At 44.0% G+C, this 17,365-nt stretch overlaps 1 protein-coding gene across 2 annotated transcripts in view; it reads right to left on the bottom strand.

Annotated features, from left to right (window-relative positions):
* Positions 1–17,365, bottom strand: part of C1H4orf19 (chromosome 1 C4orf19 homolog) — an 85,306-nt gene that overhangs the window by 12,549 nt on the left and 55,392 nt on the right. For both annotated transcript variants that reach the window (XM_059382250.1, XM_059382259.1), the window contains exon 2: positions 6,482–6,531. The gene's annotated coding sequence lies outside the window, so the exon portion shown is untranslated. The remainder of the gene's footprint in view (positions 1–6,481; positions 6,532–17,365) is intronic.

Genomic DNA, 17,365 nt, shown 5'->3' with positions numbered 1-17,365 from the left:
ATGTTTCAGTGTTTACTATGCATCAAATACTGTTTTAGGAACTTTCTTTCTTTTTTTAAAAAAATATTTTATTTATTTATTTCATAGAGAGAGAGACAGCGTGCACATGCAGGAGCAGGGAGAGGGGCAGAGGGAAAGGGAGAAGCAGATACCCAACTGAGCAGGGAGTCCGATGTGGCACTCGATTCCAGGACCCTGGGATCATGACCTGAGCTGAAGGATGACGACCAACTGACTTGAGCTACCCAGGCACCCCTGTTTTAGGAACTTCCGTGTACTCATCCATTTTAACTTTTCAACAATCCTCTAAGGCGGGAACCACTGTTTTATAGATAAGTCAAGGGATGTAAATTAGAAAGTGGTACAGTGTAGCTATTAATGCTGTTGTTCTAATTCTCATTATTGTTAAGGTTTCCTGGCATCTGTCTTGGTAGGTTCTGTTGATTTCTGAGTCCACTGGATTATACAACAAGCTGTGGTTTGGGAATCCAGTAGCTTTTGCAAAAGGGAACTAGATCCTATTAATTTGGGCTGGGACCGAATTTTATAGGTGTGCTTGCCTCTGTGACCACCAGATGGCAGTACAGAGCAGTTGGTTAATCTACATTGGCTGGGGACTGTGTGTGGGAAAGGCCTCTGAGAGACAAGGTGTAGGACATAAAGAGTGTAGGCGCTTTGCTCTGGGGCAAAGTTAGGGAGTAAGTGATGCGGTAAATATTTCAGATAGTGGACCGTCACCTGTAAGTCTCGGTGGCCATGGCACCACCTTATGGCAGGGCCTCCTGCAGCTTGGCCCAGCCCGAGGTTTATTCAGTAATCTGGCCACATCGTGGTGGGGTCAAAGGGCTCCCGCAATTCTACTGAGACCACGGTTGACCCAAAGACGGCTCAACAGATCCCCAGATCGGAGAGTCTGGGTAGCTCCCTTCCACCTGTACGTCTGAAGAATAATTCTGTGGAAGTGGCCAGGGAGGAAGGAGCTTGTGGAGTACAGAGTTACAATTCCTTCCCCCCAGATGTGGTGCTGCTGGGCCGTCCATGTGGCTGCCTCTCCCTGTGGCCATCCTGGCCATCCCTGTGCTCCCCCAGACCGTGCAGGCTAGCCCATGTGTGAGCTGGTTTTGGAGACCCATCTTTTGGATGAGGGTACGTGGCCATGAACTACGAAGTGAAGACAAGCCACAATATCACACATGGGACAATTTTATAGGTGCGTTTGGGGGGGGGGTGTTTGGGGGGATGCAGCTCATTATTTCTAATTAAACATAAATTCAGGATATTGTGTGTTTGATACTGGAATTAGACAGAAGGCATACAGGAATTTCCAGTCTGTGAGTAGCCTGGGTCAGCCCTCTTGATACCTCACCAGTGGGAACTATTTTAGGGGAAAAGTCTGAGTAGCTCTGCTCTGTTCTCTGGAGTGCACATTCCTAAGAGTAGACTTCTGTTTGGAGCAGATGCGATGTGATCCCTTATTGGATCAAGGCCGGGGTGTGCGTGGGGAACCTGGTGGATCCCTCAGAGGGCCTGGGCTACACCTGGGTCTGGGTGGGGCCCGAGAATCTGTATTTCTAACAAGCACCCAGGTGATGCTCATGCTTTCTGGGGACCACACTTCAAGAATCGGTGCTTTACTGCAGTAAGGATGCCAAGGCAGTCTAGGCCTCTTAATTTTCGTCAGAAACTCGTACCTGTCATTGCTGTTCCCAATCCCATCCCCAACTGGGGCAGTTTCCAAACGTCTTAAGTTTCTAAAAACTGTTTTTCAGAATTTGCATTGAAACACTTTCTAAATTATATTCGGTCTATTATCCTTCTCTATGGGAGTTGTAACGGGGAAAAGCTAAAATAACCAAGTATCTCAAAATATGGGATCCACTTGAACGACCTCATGTTTAGTAACTGGGACATAACTGGCACAAATCTATGACAGGGGGCTGGCTGATCCACGGCCTGTCTGCTGTGAGATCTGCGCCTGCCTCCTCCTGCTGGCTCCACATCCCAGGGCAGGGCAATGCCTAGGAGCCCCGGCCCTCTGGGTCTGGGTGGGTCCCACCGATGGAAGGTGCTGGTGGACGAGCAAAGGAGGAAGATGGGAGAAGGCAGGGTATTTCTCCCTTTGTCTCTCTCGCTGCGTGGACGGTATCCAGTCCATCCCGGCATGGACCGAATCTCCTTCACAGCCTTCCACGGCTCCGGCCACTGGCCCAGCACCCGGGTCTGCGCCTCCCCCTATGGTGCTCCTGTCTTCCCACCTTAACCATCTCTGTGTTTGCCTCACCAGCTGGTTTCCCAGCTCTGCCAACGGGCTCTAACTTCCCTTTGTTTGAAAGGAGAGGTTCCTGCTTCTGACCGGACCTAGCCTCATACAAACAGTATCCTGCTCAAAGGCTTTCTAGCTCAGCCACTGGAGAATATACAGCGACAGTATTGGATTCTGCAAAACCTGGTATTCTTGAATGTAGATATGGTTGCTTGCTGCACGCCTGACACAGGGCGGCTCGTGGGGGATGTCAGTGATGGCCGGGGAAGGGATGTAAGCCCCTCCGTCATCTCCATCAAGTTCTCTTCCCTTTCTCAGCACAAATCAGTCTGTCTTCTGTACAATGTGACTTCCTTACAAGTCTCCTGTCTTCCCTTTCAAGCTCTTAAACCCCTCCTATATCCATATATGGGTATTCTAAAACTGCCACTGGAAAAGGGATCAGGGAAGAAGAACCTTCATGCTATTTTTAGTAATCTATGAAAATACTCAACATCATTGATGGGTGTAGGTGACGGTGGTTAATAATAAACTTACAGACGTTCTTTATGGCTGCTAAAATAAGGAAGTTGTTCTCTGTTATTAGTATAGGCACTGGGCCGTATCGACCCATTGGTCATCATCAATATAGTGTCAGGAAGCTGATTTGTAATATGCCCCTAAATGCTTCAGTGAGGCTCCAAGTCAACAGCTTAAGACAAATATCTAAAACTCTTAGCAGCAGTAATCTAGATATCCCCCTGGGCCTATCAAAGTGCTTTTGCAATGTATGCTGAGGAAGTCAATGCAGATTATCACAGACAGCTCTGCGGAGAAAGTGACTGGGACCATAATATGGACTCAACTAATATCTACATAATCTCATTGAAAATAACAGATTTTCCTCGGTGATGTGGACTTAGATGTTTCCCCCAAATTCTGTTCCTTGGGTAGAATCTTGTTGGCCGATGAGCTAATAAACCATGCCACTGAAAACCAAACCAAGTGTGCCGGTCAGGGATAATCACTGCAGCACCAAGATTTGGACTCAACTGAAGATGGTGGGGGTAGGGGTGGGGGCGGGAACCATGACCTTCTGAATGACTTTTACTTTCCAAGAATTTGAACAAGTGCATTTTGGAGCATCTTCACATAATAGCATTATAGTTTCTTTGAGAAGATTTTAAAAATCTGAAATGAAGATGATGTGTTTCACTTAACACAAGCAGTTCTGTCTTTCTCACGTGTGATCAGGGGATACCCTTCTGGCATACTCTGGGCCATCATGGTAACAGTATCAAAGGGCAAAATATCTAATCTCAGTGTGCTGGGCTCATCTACTGACTTCGGTTCAAGCTGAATAGGAAGCCCAGCATCACCCATCTTTAGTAGGGGATCTGCTTAGAAACATAAGAGATATTGGCATTAGCACACGATTGCTTTCATTTTCTGGCCACATTAGGGATCAGACAAAGAACGTGTATAAAATCATAGAGGGGGTCGAGGAGAAGAAGAGGAAGAACTTGGAAATCCAGTATGCAGAAGACAGTCTAGCACTGTAATTATGGGAATGGGCTCTGGAGTCAGAATCTGGATTGGCCTGTTCAAAGCTGGGTCACCTCCAGTGAGCCATTTAACTTCTCAGTTTGCCAGTCATCAGATGGGGAACACAGTAGGTAATCTCGCAGGGTTCCTATTTTAAGATTGCGTGATTTAGGGGCACCTGCGTGGCTCAGTTGTTAAGCTGTCTGCCTTCAGCTCAGGTCATGATCCCAGGGTCCTGGGTTCAAGCCCCACATTGGACTCCCTGCTCAGCAGGAAGCCTGCTTCTCCCTCTTCTACCCTCCCTGCTTGTGTTCCCTCTCTCACTGTGTCTCTGTCGAATAAATAAAATCTTAAAAAAAAAAAAATTCAAGTGATTTATGGGGACCCGGGTGGCTCAGTTGGTTAACTGTCTGCCTTCAGCTCAGGTCATGATCCCGGGGTCCTGGGATCGAGCCCCACATCGGGCTCCCTGCTCAGCAGTGAGTCTGCTTGTCCCTCTCCTGCCCCTCTCCCTGCTCATACTCTCTCACATTCTCTCTCTCAAATAAATAAAATCCTTAAAAAAAAAAAAAAAGACCACATTATTTAAACACGGTGATGGGTCTGGTAGAGTGGGTCTAGTAAGTAGAAAGTTCTTAAATGTTGACTGCTCTCATGTTCATGGTCGTCTGTGAGAAGATTCTGGAACCACGGGCTGCTAGTTGTGTTTAGGTACTGTGAATAGAAATGAGCGATGTTCTGAGCGTATCCGCCCTGGAGCCGTGTGGGAATCGGGGCACATCTCCGACACATGGTATGCTTCCTACTTGGGACACAGCTTTATCTGGGAGTGGGGAGAGGTCTGGAAGAAACATGAAGTGTTTAGAAAAAGCTAAGTTCTGGCAATGATGAGGAAGCCTTAGAGGAGGCGACGTGGACCCAAGTTTATACCATACGGTGAGCCTTGTACTGCTACTGATAATGACAGCTTTAGAAGCAAGCCTAGTTCAGAACTGATGCTTGGAATCACCTAGTTCTAAGTCCTGGTATCTTAAAGACTGCCCGAATCTTAGAGAACATCCCATTCAGTCACCTCATTTTACACATGTACTCCGGACTCAAGGCTGGAAGCACAAACTGGTCAGAGGACAAGAAAAAACAGATGGTCCCATACTTTAGATGACTCCTCCATACGCAAAACTGAACCCCCAAGGTGTCTTGGAAGTACAGGAAACACAGTTTGTGTGCTTGAAGAGACTGAGCATGGTTCTAAGGCCTCAGTTATCCCTCAGCACCAAACTGCAAGCAGTACACTCTGCTAGTTATTAGCACACAAAGAGACAGAAAAGATCTTTGCTGTTGGTTAAAGGGCTCACCATCCATCATGCAGCATATATTTTATGAGCAGCTATTATGTGCCAAGTGCTGAATTCAACTTCAGGAATCTGGAAAGAATTTACAGTCTAGCAAGGGAAATATGTTATAAGAAACAAATAAGCATGGGGCACCTGGGTGGCTCCGTCGGTTAAGTATCTGCCTTTGGCTCAGGTCATGACCCCAGGGTCCTGGGTTCGAGCCCCACAACGGACTCCCTACTCAGTGGGGAGTCTGCTTCTCCCTCTCCCTCTGCCTGCTGCTCTCCTTGCTTGTGCCCTTTCTCTCTGTGTTGAATAAAATAAATAAAATCTTAAAAAAAAAAGCAGATGAATAGTCTAGTGTTAACACAACTGAAACGCATTACCCACTATTGCATTAAGGAGCACCTAAGTAATCCTGGGAAGATTAAGAAAGGCTTATGGGCAAAGGTGAGCAGAGCAGATAATGGTGCTGGCGGAGTTCGGGACCACATTCCAGGGGGGAATGAAACCTGAAGGCAGGAATGCAGCCTCTTACACTGTCTCTCTTAGACACCCTCTTCTCTCCACGTGCACTGCCATTGCCCCGCCCATAACATTATCCTCTCCTCACCTGCATCCACCTGACACACTGGACATACAGAAGTCACATGATCTTGTTAGGACACAAATCCTAATCATATCACTCTCCTTACTTATAAAACTTTTCAAAGGTGCCCAATGCCCTCAGAATATTTAATAACATATTATAATCATGATGATGATAAAAAATATCAAACTTACATAGAGCTTCCTAGGTACCTGGTGTTAATCTACTTGCTTTATGGGTCTAATTGATCCCCATTATTTTTTTTGATCCCCATTATTTGTGGATTCCTTATTTGTTTGAATTCATCTAACTTGCTAAAATTTATCGGCAATCCACAAAGAAATATTCACTGTGCTTTTACAGCAACTCGCAGGCATGGGCCCAGTGGCAAAACATTTGAGTTGTCTGATGGGCATGTTTCTACTAAACTCAAACAAGGCGATGTTCCACCATCTTGTTTCAGTTCCTCATAATAAAATCTTTCAGTGGGAAGACTTAGATGGGTCATGCTCATTTCACATGTTCTAGAACTGTATCCTGAAACAACACAAGTAAAAAAGGAAATAACGAAATTCTACTCAAATCTGAATGAAGCCAGAAAGAAATGGATTTAAGGGATTACTCAGTTTGCTGGCTTTAACGTTTCTGAATTAAAAGACAAAACAAAACAAAACAAAAAAACAACTGTCATGAAAGACCGAGTAATAGAAAATTTAATGGAAAACAGAAAGAACAGAACCTTCTTCCCAAAGCATTAAGAAAATAACTTACCTGTTGTGGAGATTGTCCATTAGGTTTCTCTCAAAGTTTAACTTCTCTTCCTGCAACAAGAAAAAAGTTGCAAATTGAGTCTGCAAGTTGTCTCCTGTTCACGGCCAAGTTACATCTTGGAAGTGATAGCAGACAGCACATCTCGAGGGGGTGCTAGGCAGCGATGTGGGGGAATGGCGTTCCTGGCCCAGGAAGACAAGTGGCCTGGGTCTACAGCCTAACTGCTGTCAATCAACAATCAATTAACAATCCACCCAAATGTCAGTGTTTTTCCTCTATAAAATAATGTCGTGCAAGTTAAAGGGCACGATGTGGAAGCAGTCTACCACGTGCTAGACACGCTGGGACTGTTCAATAACCAAAAATTATAGTCATTATTTAATAAACATCACATGACAACACACCTCTGCTGGGTGAAGCTTCAACTAAACAGAAAAATAATTCAAAGAATTTGCTTCCTAGAGACATATCAGTCAAAGTTTCAATGAATACATGTAAAATATTTTAATAAAATACATAATTTAGAAAATAGCTTTGCTTAGTGAAACTAATGATACATAGAACTTGAGAAAGTAAAGCTAATGTTCAGATTTTTACCAACTTCTCGGTGATTATTAGAATAACTCACTTATATACAGACACAACTTTTTCAAGAAATGCTCTTAGCCCATTCCCAAGTAAATAACTTCTTGAGATCATGACTTCTGCCTCAGATTTGGCATGCAGTATAGGGAAGGTTATATCCTTTTGGTCACTCATTTTCATTTTCTTGTCAGTAATGTGTTTTCACTAAGTGTTGTTGCTTATTGTTGAATAATTTGTTAAAATTGAATACACTGCCCAAATGCCACATGATTCTATTCTTTTTTTTTTTTTTTAAGATTTTGTTTGTTTGTTTATTTATTTATTTATTGAGAGAGGGAGAACATGAACAGGAGGAGAGGCAGAGGAAGCAGCAGATTCCCCACTGAGCAGGGAGGCCCAATGCAGGGCTTGAACCCAGGACCGTGGGATCATGACCTGAGCCTAAGGCAGATGCTTAACCAACTGAGCCACCAGGCACCCCATGATTCTATTATTCTTAGTTTTTATTACAGTGTTCATAATTCAACTCAAATATTACTTGGTAAGGATGACATGAGAAAGGCAAGCCCTTGGGGAGCTAGCCATCTTGTTGTAGAGGCCAAGGAGACAAGAAGAGTTTACAAATCACTAAAATATTATGCAGGGTTCAAATAATGCCATCAGAGGCATTACACTCCCATTACAGAGGCATACACTCCCATTCACTGCAGTTTCCTGGTGCCTGGCACACAGTAGGAATTCAATTATTTGTTCACTAAATAATACTCACAACTTACTAAGAGTTGATCCTTTGAATTAAGTGATGAGATAAAAAGAGCCTGATGTGTGGTGATATCAAAGAGAAATCCAAATCAAAGAGCAAATTTGGAAAACTATTTTTTCAAGCTTTCCTTGGTTTGTTTTTGAGTTAAGCATTGATTTCTATTGGCCCTGATTTCTCTTAGCAATTTGGTTTATATATACACTTATTATATACAGGGTCTTGGTAAAGTTATGTTGCCTCACTAACAGTTTTCTAATGCATAAAATAACAATTATGATAGTACTTTTTTCAGAGAGTACTTAGGGTTAAGTGGAAGAACACAGCAGAGTACTGAGCACAGTGTTACACAAACTATAACTGTAATGTTAGCTATTACTTTTCATTCACTGTCACTGTCACCATCATCATCGTCATCACCATCATTATCATCATCATCATTATCACCATCACCACCTTCATCACTATCATCATCACCACCATCATTATCATCACAATCATCACCATCATCATCACCATCACCACCATTATCATCACAATCATCACCATCATCATCATTACCATCACCACCATCATTATCATCACAATCATCACCATCACCACCATCATTATCATCACAATCATCACCATCATCATCACCATCACCATCATCACCACCACCATCATCATCACTATCATCATCACCACCATTGTCCTTATCACCACCATCACCACCATCATCACCAACAACACCACCATCATCATCCTCACAATCATCATCACCATCAACATTATCACCATCATCATCATCTCACCACCATCATCACCATCATCATAACCATCATCATTATCATCATCATCCACCAGCCAGTTTCTGTTTTTCTCCCTGCCACTCACTGGAAGTTCCCTGAGTCCAGTGATCACATCTCACTATCTTTGTTTCTTCAAAAAGAAATACAAAGTAGGACTTCCACAAATATGTGCTGAGTTTTATGAAAAATAAAAAGCCAGATCTCCATGACAGAAGGGATCTGTGGGACAAAAGATGGAATTATTGAAATTACTCCTATTCTTGGAGGCCGACAAATGGGAAGAATGTTTCCACAAGTAGGGCAGGTGGAAGAAGAAGCCCATGTGTAGTATTTGAGAGAACCTGAGTTCAGCATTTAGCCAACTGAGTCGGAGTGAGGGGTGGGGAGAGAGTAAGAAAAAGGTGCAGGCGGAACCAGTGCAGCTGGCTACCTTCCATGACAAAACAAGAAGAGGCACACATATGCTCCCAGAGAGAGCAAAAGTCGATAAAAACAGAAAGCCCGTGGATGTGATGTAACTGACCCAGCAAGTCAGCAGTGTGGAAAGCCAAGAACCAGCCCAATTTAGCAGACTCCTTCAAGGCTTTAGACAGTAGGGACAGAGGGGAGGGCGAGAATCAGGATGATTTGGAAGGTAAGAAGCAGTTAGGTTCCTAAATCTCTTTCTGCCCGCCCAGCTTTTGGGGTGGTTGCCACTCTCTATCTCACCCAAAGAATGAAAGTCTATTTATTTATTTATTTTTATTAAAAAATTTTTTAAAAAAGATTTTATTTATTTGACAGAGAGAGAGAGAAAATGAACAAGCAGGGTGAGCAGCAGGCAGAGGGAGAGAGAAAAGCAGGCTACTTGCTGAGCAGGGAGCCTGATTCAGGACTTGATCCCAGGACCCCTGCATCATGACCTGAGCCAAAAGCAGTTACTTAACTGAGCCACTCAGGCACCCCAAACAATGTAAGTTTAGTGTCCAGAAAGGGTGAAGCAGGGTTTCTGGACTAGGAACATTGCAGAGAACACACAGCAGCAGGCAGGGGTGCTAAATCCAAACCTGGGAGTTAAGTCAATGTATGCACATGCAGTAGCACCGAGAGCCTCGCCTGCTCCCCTTCTTGGCTCTGGGAATGCTGGCGCTCACCCTCCAGCTGTGCTCCAGACATCTGAGGAAAGTCGCGAATAGGAAAGACAGACTGAAAGTACCCAAGCAACCAGTGAACCAACAAAAAACCACTTAAGACAAGAAGTAAGGAAAAGAAAACTAATTGAAAATTAAAACAACAGGGGCACCTGGGTGGCTCAGTCGGGTAAGCATCCAACTCTTGATTTTGGTTCAGGACATGATGTCAGGGTGCTGAGACTGAGCCCCGTGACATGGGGTTTTGCACTCAGCAGAGTCTGCCCGAGACTCTCTCCCTCTTCCTCTCACACTCCCCGCCACACCCTCTCTTTCGCTCTCTCAAATGAATAAATAAATCTTAAAAAAAAAAAAAGATAACAAAGATGAATATTTCAATAGAGAGTCTGGAAGAAAAAGATAAGGAAATCTCATATAAAGTAGCAAAACAGATAAAGACAGAAAATCAAATAGAAAAGATGAAAGAAAATTAGAGGACCAGTCTAGGAAGTCCAATATCCAAGTAATAAGAGCTCCAAAAAGAAAGAACAAATAAAAGGAGGGGAGGAATTCATCAACAAAGTAATTTGAGAAAACGTCACATAACTGAAGGACATGAGTTTCTAGATGAAAGCAATCACCAAGTGCCCAACACAATCAATAAAAACAGACTAATCACCATGACACACCGTTGTGGTATTTTAGAACTGGGATCCTATACAGACTTCTAGAAAGAGAAAACCAGATCATATGCAAAGAGTTGGGGATCAAAATGGTTTTAGAGAATGGTTTTAGATTCCTTAAACACACACACACACACACACACCATTCTAAACCAGGACAAATGACAATTAAGTGAGAGGGTAGCATAAAGACATTTTCAGATAGGAAAGGTCTGAAAAAATTTACCATTCACACTCCTTCCCCTTCTGGGAATGAAGCTACTGGAAAATGACAAACAAACGAAGGAGTAAACCAAGACAGGAAGGGAAGGGATATAGGAAACGGGACATTAAACACAGGAAAGGGACAAAAGTGTCCCTCAGGACGACAGTGGCTGAGGTCCCAGAATACCAGCAGTGGACACAGCCTCAAGGACAGCTCGTTCAGACTGGACAAGGCAAGAAGGCTCCGGGCAGTTTTCTTTTAAGAGAGGAAATCGATAGAATCACTTAAGGAACCCAAGGAGACAGATACATACAGTAAGAAAAGAATCCGGGGGTTGAATCAGTGAAGTAGGCAGAATACTGAATAAATGAAAACGTGAGCCATTTGTGACCCCAGAGGAAAAGCTATGTGGGAAGGGAATTACAATTCTCTCCCTGGGATGGCACCTCACAGCGTTTACAGACTTCTAATAGGTATTCACCAAACTAAAGCTGGAGGAGGTACCCAGTGGGGCCTGGGAACGTTTCTTAGGTGGAATGGGGCAGGGGACCGAAGCTGAATCAACTTCCATAATGGGAGATAATGTCTAAAACGGAAAAGAAAGCCAAGATATGGTACCAGAAGCATTCAGTTAGAGAAACAGAGGCGAATTTCCCCCCCAAAAGAGAGTTTTCCTTAGAAGAAAGGAAAATGTGCTCACAAGTGAGCCGTCTGGGCTTCAGTTGAAGATGTGGGACTCAATCTAGTCCCAAGAGCAGAATCTCAAGACAGGGTAAGCTGGTAGCAAGCAGTTAACAACGATGCTTTTGAGAAAGTCGAGTCATGTCCATTTACTTAGCCTATATTAATTATTCAATAGTACTGTGGGCCAGGCCATGTGCTAGTAGATGACCATAGCCGACTAAGTAAGACATAAAGCTTCTAACCTAGTGAGGTGGGCAAAACGTAAGTGATTACGATCCAGTGATATGCTAGAGCATGAAGAATTATGAAAATGTGGGGACCAGCAATCAAACCTTCAGAATATTCTAGAGCAGTGTGTACAAATATGGGAACTATTGGCTACATGTGGCTAATTTAATCACTTAAAATTAAATATACTAAAAGTTCAACTCCTCAGTTACACCAGCTCAAGTGCTCAAAAGCTAACATATTGGGCAGTATAGACAGAAAACGTGTTCCTCATGGATGGTGCTGATCTAGAGGTTCTAAATGGTGATTTTTACGGTGTTTTCAAGTACATTAAACCCCTGAAGGGATCACAGTCCATGGATCTATTAGTAAATAAAGCTTTCCAGAGCTTGATATTTAACCAGCTAAGTTATCTGAACATGCAAAGGAATTTTTACTCTGTTAGAGGTTGAGTTTTCAACTGGAGCCACTCAGGGAGCCAGTAAAGTGTATTTCTTACATCTCCTGATCCTGCCTGATCACGCACAGATTTTGGGAACAAATGCTGCTGGTGACCACACTCTGTGAGTCTTTGGGAACACACTTTTGAGTAGTAGAAGAAGGGGAAAGTTCTGGAGAACACAGAAACTCCCAGTTTGAATTCTGGCACCACTACTTGTTAGCTCTGTGGCCTTGAGCAAATCTTTCAAACTCTCTGGGCCTTTGTGCTTTTTCAGATGTGAGGAGCATAGGGAAAGCGTGGGTCTGGATAAGCAGGTGGTAGAAGCACAAAGATGGCAGCCGCCAGTCTTCTCACTGTTCTTAATCTCCATCCAGCAATAAGCAGGCTGCTGAAGACATTGGAGGAGAGGTCTCGTTCTCCACATTTCACTGCATCACTACCCTGGTTTCTGGCTTTTGTTAAAGGATCCATCATTGACCAGGAATAGAAGCACCTATAACAGGAAGGAGGTTTTCTGTTCGAAGCAGGGCAAAGAGAGGAAGGGAGAAGGGCACTGACATTTATCGAAAGCCCAGGACATACCAGACCCAGTGGCACTGACTGTTTGTCCTTCTATAAATCCTCCCAAGGTCTAGGAGAAGTGGAAGGATGTGAGGAAGTGGCTGGAGGGGAAGGCTTGGGGGGTGTTGGAAAGGCAGCCTGGTGGGATGGACCGCAGTTCCGTGGGGTGGGAATGAATGCTGTGTTAAGGGCCCCACGTGATAAGACCAGCAGTTCATAGTAATGGGGTGGGGGGCAGCGTGTTGGACTCCCTGGTGGGCCCAGAGCAGAGGTGGCAAGTAGAGGCAGCTGAGGTGAGCTGGGCCCGCCCAGTCTGTCTCTCAGCCTCAGCTGCAGACCAAGACCGCTCTTTGCTCAGAGTTTATACAACCCAGCGGGCAGTCCACCCCTGTTATCTTCTTTAACTTCCATGAGGAGAAAGACAAAGTTTCTTTCCAAGTGGAGTTAAATTCTAAATCTGATAAGCCTGAGTTGGCACCAACACCGGTTGCCAGAATTAACTTTTCCTGGTAATTTGTAAGTGCATTCAGGCCTGTTTTTGGGTTTTCTTTTAAGGGTTTTCCCCACCCCCACCCCCACGCATGGCCAATATCTGAATAGAAAGAAAAGATCTCCAGCTGGGCTCCTTTCTTCGAACAGGCTTTGCAAGCTTTGCAACATCTTCCTTGGATGCTATTCAGCTGGGGGCCTTCCCTGTGTTCCAGAGGAATTTCTGCGTCCTCACACAGGGGCCCTTTGTTGTCTGAGGTTATGAGAAGTTAACCAGGACTTCGCACAAGGAAATATCTTTTCATTGTGTGAAGCAGTGATCAAAGAGGAATATTTAAATAAAAAACAGAACCCCCCCAAGCCCACAAAAAACAAAAAAAAAAAAGGAAAAAGAAAACAAAAACAAAAAAACCCAAAACAAAAAAGCAAAAAAAAAAAACAAAAAACCCACCCCATACCAAAAACATAATTTATATCTAAAATCGCTACAGAAAAAAGGAAGATCCAAGTTACCTCAGTAAAGCACAATCATCTACAGTATAGAGTGTAAAATTAACTCATCTATTTGATGGATTGTAAAGCTTAGTGCTGGGTACAAATTCTAAGTACTATTTTTAAGTATAAAAACTTTTTTTTTTCCTTTTGCATCTGTTCTGCTCACAAATATCTCCAATCTTTTCCAAATGCTTAAAGAAGTTTTTCATTAAAAAATGATATGCACTTTCGGATGTATACATATTCATATAATGTGCATATATAAAGATAGATATGATGATACACAGACATAGAAGCACACAAAATTTGGTAAAAGAGTGCAAAAAATCATCAGCAATAATCATAGCAACCTAACCCTGCGTTATGTGTTCATTTTCTCCCCCAGGATTTTAGTTCATGTCCATTTACATACTGATTTTTTACACAATATGTAAATAACTTCACGCCCTGCTTTTTTTCACTGAACATTTTGTTTCTAGCCTTTCCCATGACACCCCATAAGGTCCATAATGATTGTTTTAATTGGTGCAAATCATTCCAAGGGTGACCCTCAGCCGGTTAATTTACCATTTTTTTCCCAAACTTAACATTTCTGGAACTTTCCATTTTTGGTAAAGTCACCCTCCTTCCAAACCTTCCAAGTTTCAAGTCTACGGCGCTGACTATAAACGTGACATAATTATAATGTGTGAGATGATTTTGATTTTCCTTGCCTTTCCTGTTTAAAATTTTCTTCTGATGCGAAGCAAAGATGAGCCCACAGGACCCAGCCCTCAGAGGGCAGCCAGGAAACTTGTCTCCATCATGAGCCCGGAAATGCTGGCTCCACAAGGCATCACTACTACTAATTCAGATTCAGAAGTCCAGGAAAAGAGCGGAAATCCTCCTTTTCCCCACAGTTTAAAGACGCTGCACACAGAAGACCCCGGGAGTCTCACTCCCACTAAATTCATCTCTTCTTTCTCTGCACACGAGCTCTTCCCAGAGGAGGCAGGCAGGTGTGGCTCACAGTGGGCCTGCAAATCTCTAGGTTGGCCCTCTGGAGATTGTGTTTGCTATCTGTCAAGTCCTATTCCGTCTCAATTTTCTCACATTTGTGGCATCAGGATGTCTCAGATGTGCAAACCGTTTCACACACGTTCACTTACGAAGGGCAGGTGAGGGGAGCAGCGGAGGATGTTGGAAGCAGAGCCCCGGGGCCAAGTCACCTCAGCCTAGTGCTGTCGGCTCCTTAGGGAACCGGAGCTCCCGGGAAGGTGTCGCCACAACTCTCCTCCCTGGGCCCTGACAGGCAGCGTTTGAAATCCGTGGATTTTCAACCCCCAGACTTGGGGCTCTGGACGGATCTGACGCACGAAGGCGCGCGTCCCCGCGCATGCGCACGCTGAGGTACTGCCGCCATGCGACGCTCGAGCGTCCATTACGCGTCTGACGCGGTACACCCACTACCTCAGTTTCTCCGCAGCAGCTCTGGGAACTAGGTATTACGAGCTCCGTTTTATGACTAGCAAACTCAACTAACTCACGTCAGGTTTCGCAACCAGCACGTGGTGAGGCAAGGATTCAGTTTAAGCTTTTCTCGTTGACGCCATGGAGTCTTCCGCAGGACGGCATGTATGAACCAAGCCTCGTACTAGGGGCGCAGGCGGGGAATATGGGATACAGGAGGCCCATTTATTTGGGTTTCCCATTCCTGAAGGGCCTCGGATGTAGACGCTTGACTAGTATCTCCAAGTACATGCCCAGAACTACATGCACAGGGCTGAGAGAAGACACTACTCACCACACCGCTTCGAACTTCAGTCTCATTTTTCCATAATGGATCACCTGTAGTTCCCTATGAACTAGTACTTTATCTTAGGAATAGGAAAATTCTATCACCTCGATGCATGTGTGCAAAATCGCACATTTGTACATGTAAGCATTTAAAATATAAATTTTTCTAGTCCTGTTTTGTCATTATTTTACTACTTTAATATATTGGAAGCCTCCAAAACAACAAAAAAGGAATCCAGGTCTCTTGCAACGTCTGAGAGACCCTACCCTTATCCTACAGTTCTGGAAAAACCAGGCTGTATGTTCACCATGAAGTATAATGCAAAAGTAAATCTTAGAGACAGCTTTCTAAGCAGTTACTTTAAGGGAAATTCTTGGGGGTGGGGGTCACCTCCCACCTCTAGTACAGACTCCACTATTTGTAATTCCTTAAGTATCTGTATTTTAAGAGCCTCAAGAGCTGATATCTTATGGATGACACGCTTTAAATGGCACAGGTAAGCAATCAATTACCAGTAGTTATTATGATGCTACTGGTCCTCCAGCTTCTGGGTCTTTTCTTTCTCATGTAGGCGGGCGAGAACCCTGTTGCCCAGAGTCCATTACTCTCTGCCCCAAAGCTGGCCTGTCAAACTATGAGTCCCTGAGACCACCTGCTTTAATGGGAGGAACTTGAACACGTCACTGGAGTCTTGCCTTAAATGTCTTCCATTCTAGAGTGAGATTTGTGAAGGATTTTGACACTCTGGTTAAGCTATTGGTTTTAGCAGAGACAAAGAGAGAGAAAACAAATGAATGGCTATGAATAAAGATTAAAGATAAAATCACAGCATTTGTGGGGTGAGAAGTCCCTGAGAAAATATTCATCTAACCCACATGTATTATAGATTGGGAGCTGAAGCCCCGAGAAGTTAAGCGACCACCAGTATTAGTTTTGCTAAACCATGCTGCTGTCCCTGTAGAGATCTGGAGCAGGATAAGACCACCTTTTGTTGGCAAATAAAATTTTATTGGAAGACAGCTATGCCCATTCATTTACGAGGTGTCTAGGGCTGCTTTGAGCTACATAGCAGAGCGCTGATATCTGCAACAGACGTTATTTGACCTGCAAAGCCTAACCATATTTATTATCTAGTCCCCTACAGAAAAAGACTCCAGCCCTACAGGACAAACCAAGTCTGTGAGGTGGAACCAAAGGACTCCCACAACCAGGGAGTGAACTTGGAATTGGATCTTTGGAGTCTTGCCACCAGGCACCTGAGCAAGCTTGGCTACAGATTCTCCAGCTCCAGTCTGGCCCAGAGATGGCCACAGCCCTGTCCCACAGCTTGCCTACAGCCTCATGACAGACCTTGAGCCAGAGATGCCCCGTTAAGTGGTGCCTGGGTTCCTGACCCATGGAGACTGTGAAATAAGAAATGTTTCTTGTTTTAAGGTGCTGATTTTGGGGCAGTTTGTTACACAGCAATAAACTAATACAACTGCATCTTTTTGGCGGGGCTCACCATTTCAAGGTGAGTGAAATTCTATCTCCAAGGTCAAAGTCTCATTGTGATCTGCTCTGTGGGGACTTTTGGACCCTTTGTCCCCAACTCCAAATGGAACCACATCAATGCATTGTGCCAACTGCTCACTCCAAGTCTGTCCCATAGCCATGTGGTCAGAATCTGATTTAGGGCCTAGTAATTTTAATAGAATAATAATACATGTTTATTGAGTCCTGACTATGTGTCAAGCACTTTATTTACATTATCTCATTTTACCCTTATAACAATTCTAGGAGGTAGTACTATTTTAAAGCCCATTTAATAATAATGGAAAAAGCAAAGTTAAAGAGGTTAAGGAACTGTCCTTATACTATCTGGCCAGCAAGTGACAGCACCAGGACTCAAGCTCTGACTGACCCTGAAGCTGCCACACTCTACTGCTTGGGGACCAGAGTCCCAGGATATGTGGCTCCAGTCTTGGCACTGCCATGTTTAACTGTGGACTCGGCAAAGTCACTCATGGAGAAGAAACCAGTTTCCTCACCCATAAAGCCGTGAAGAAGATGATGATGATGCCTCTTTCCTATTT

The sequence above is a fragment of the Mustela nigripes genome, chromosome 1, assembly GCF_022355385.1.
Source record: "Mustela nigripes isolate SB6536 chromosome 1, MUSNIG.SB6536, whole genome shotgun sequence".
Taxonomy (NCBI): domain Eukaryota; kingdom Metazoa; phylum Chordata; class Mammalia; order Carnivora; family Mustelidae; genus Mustela; species Mustela nigripes.
This window is presented reverse-complemented; position numbering and strand designations above follow the sequence as displayed.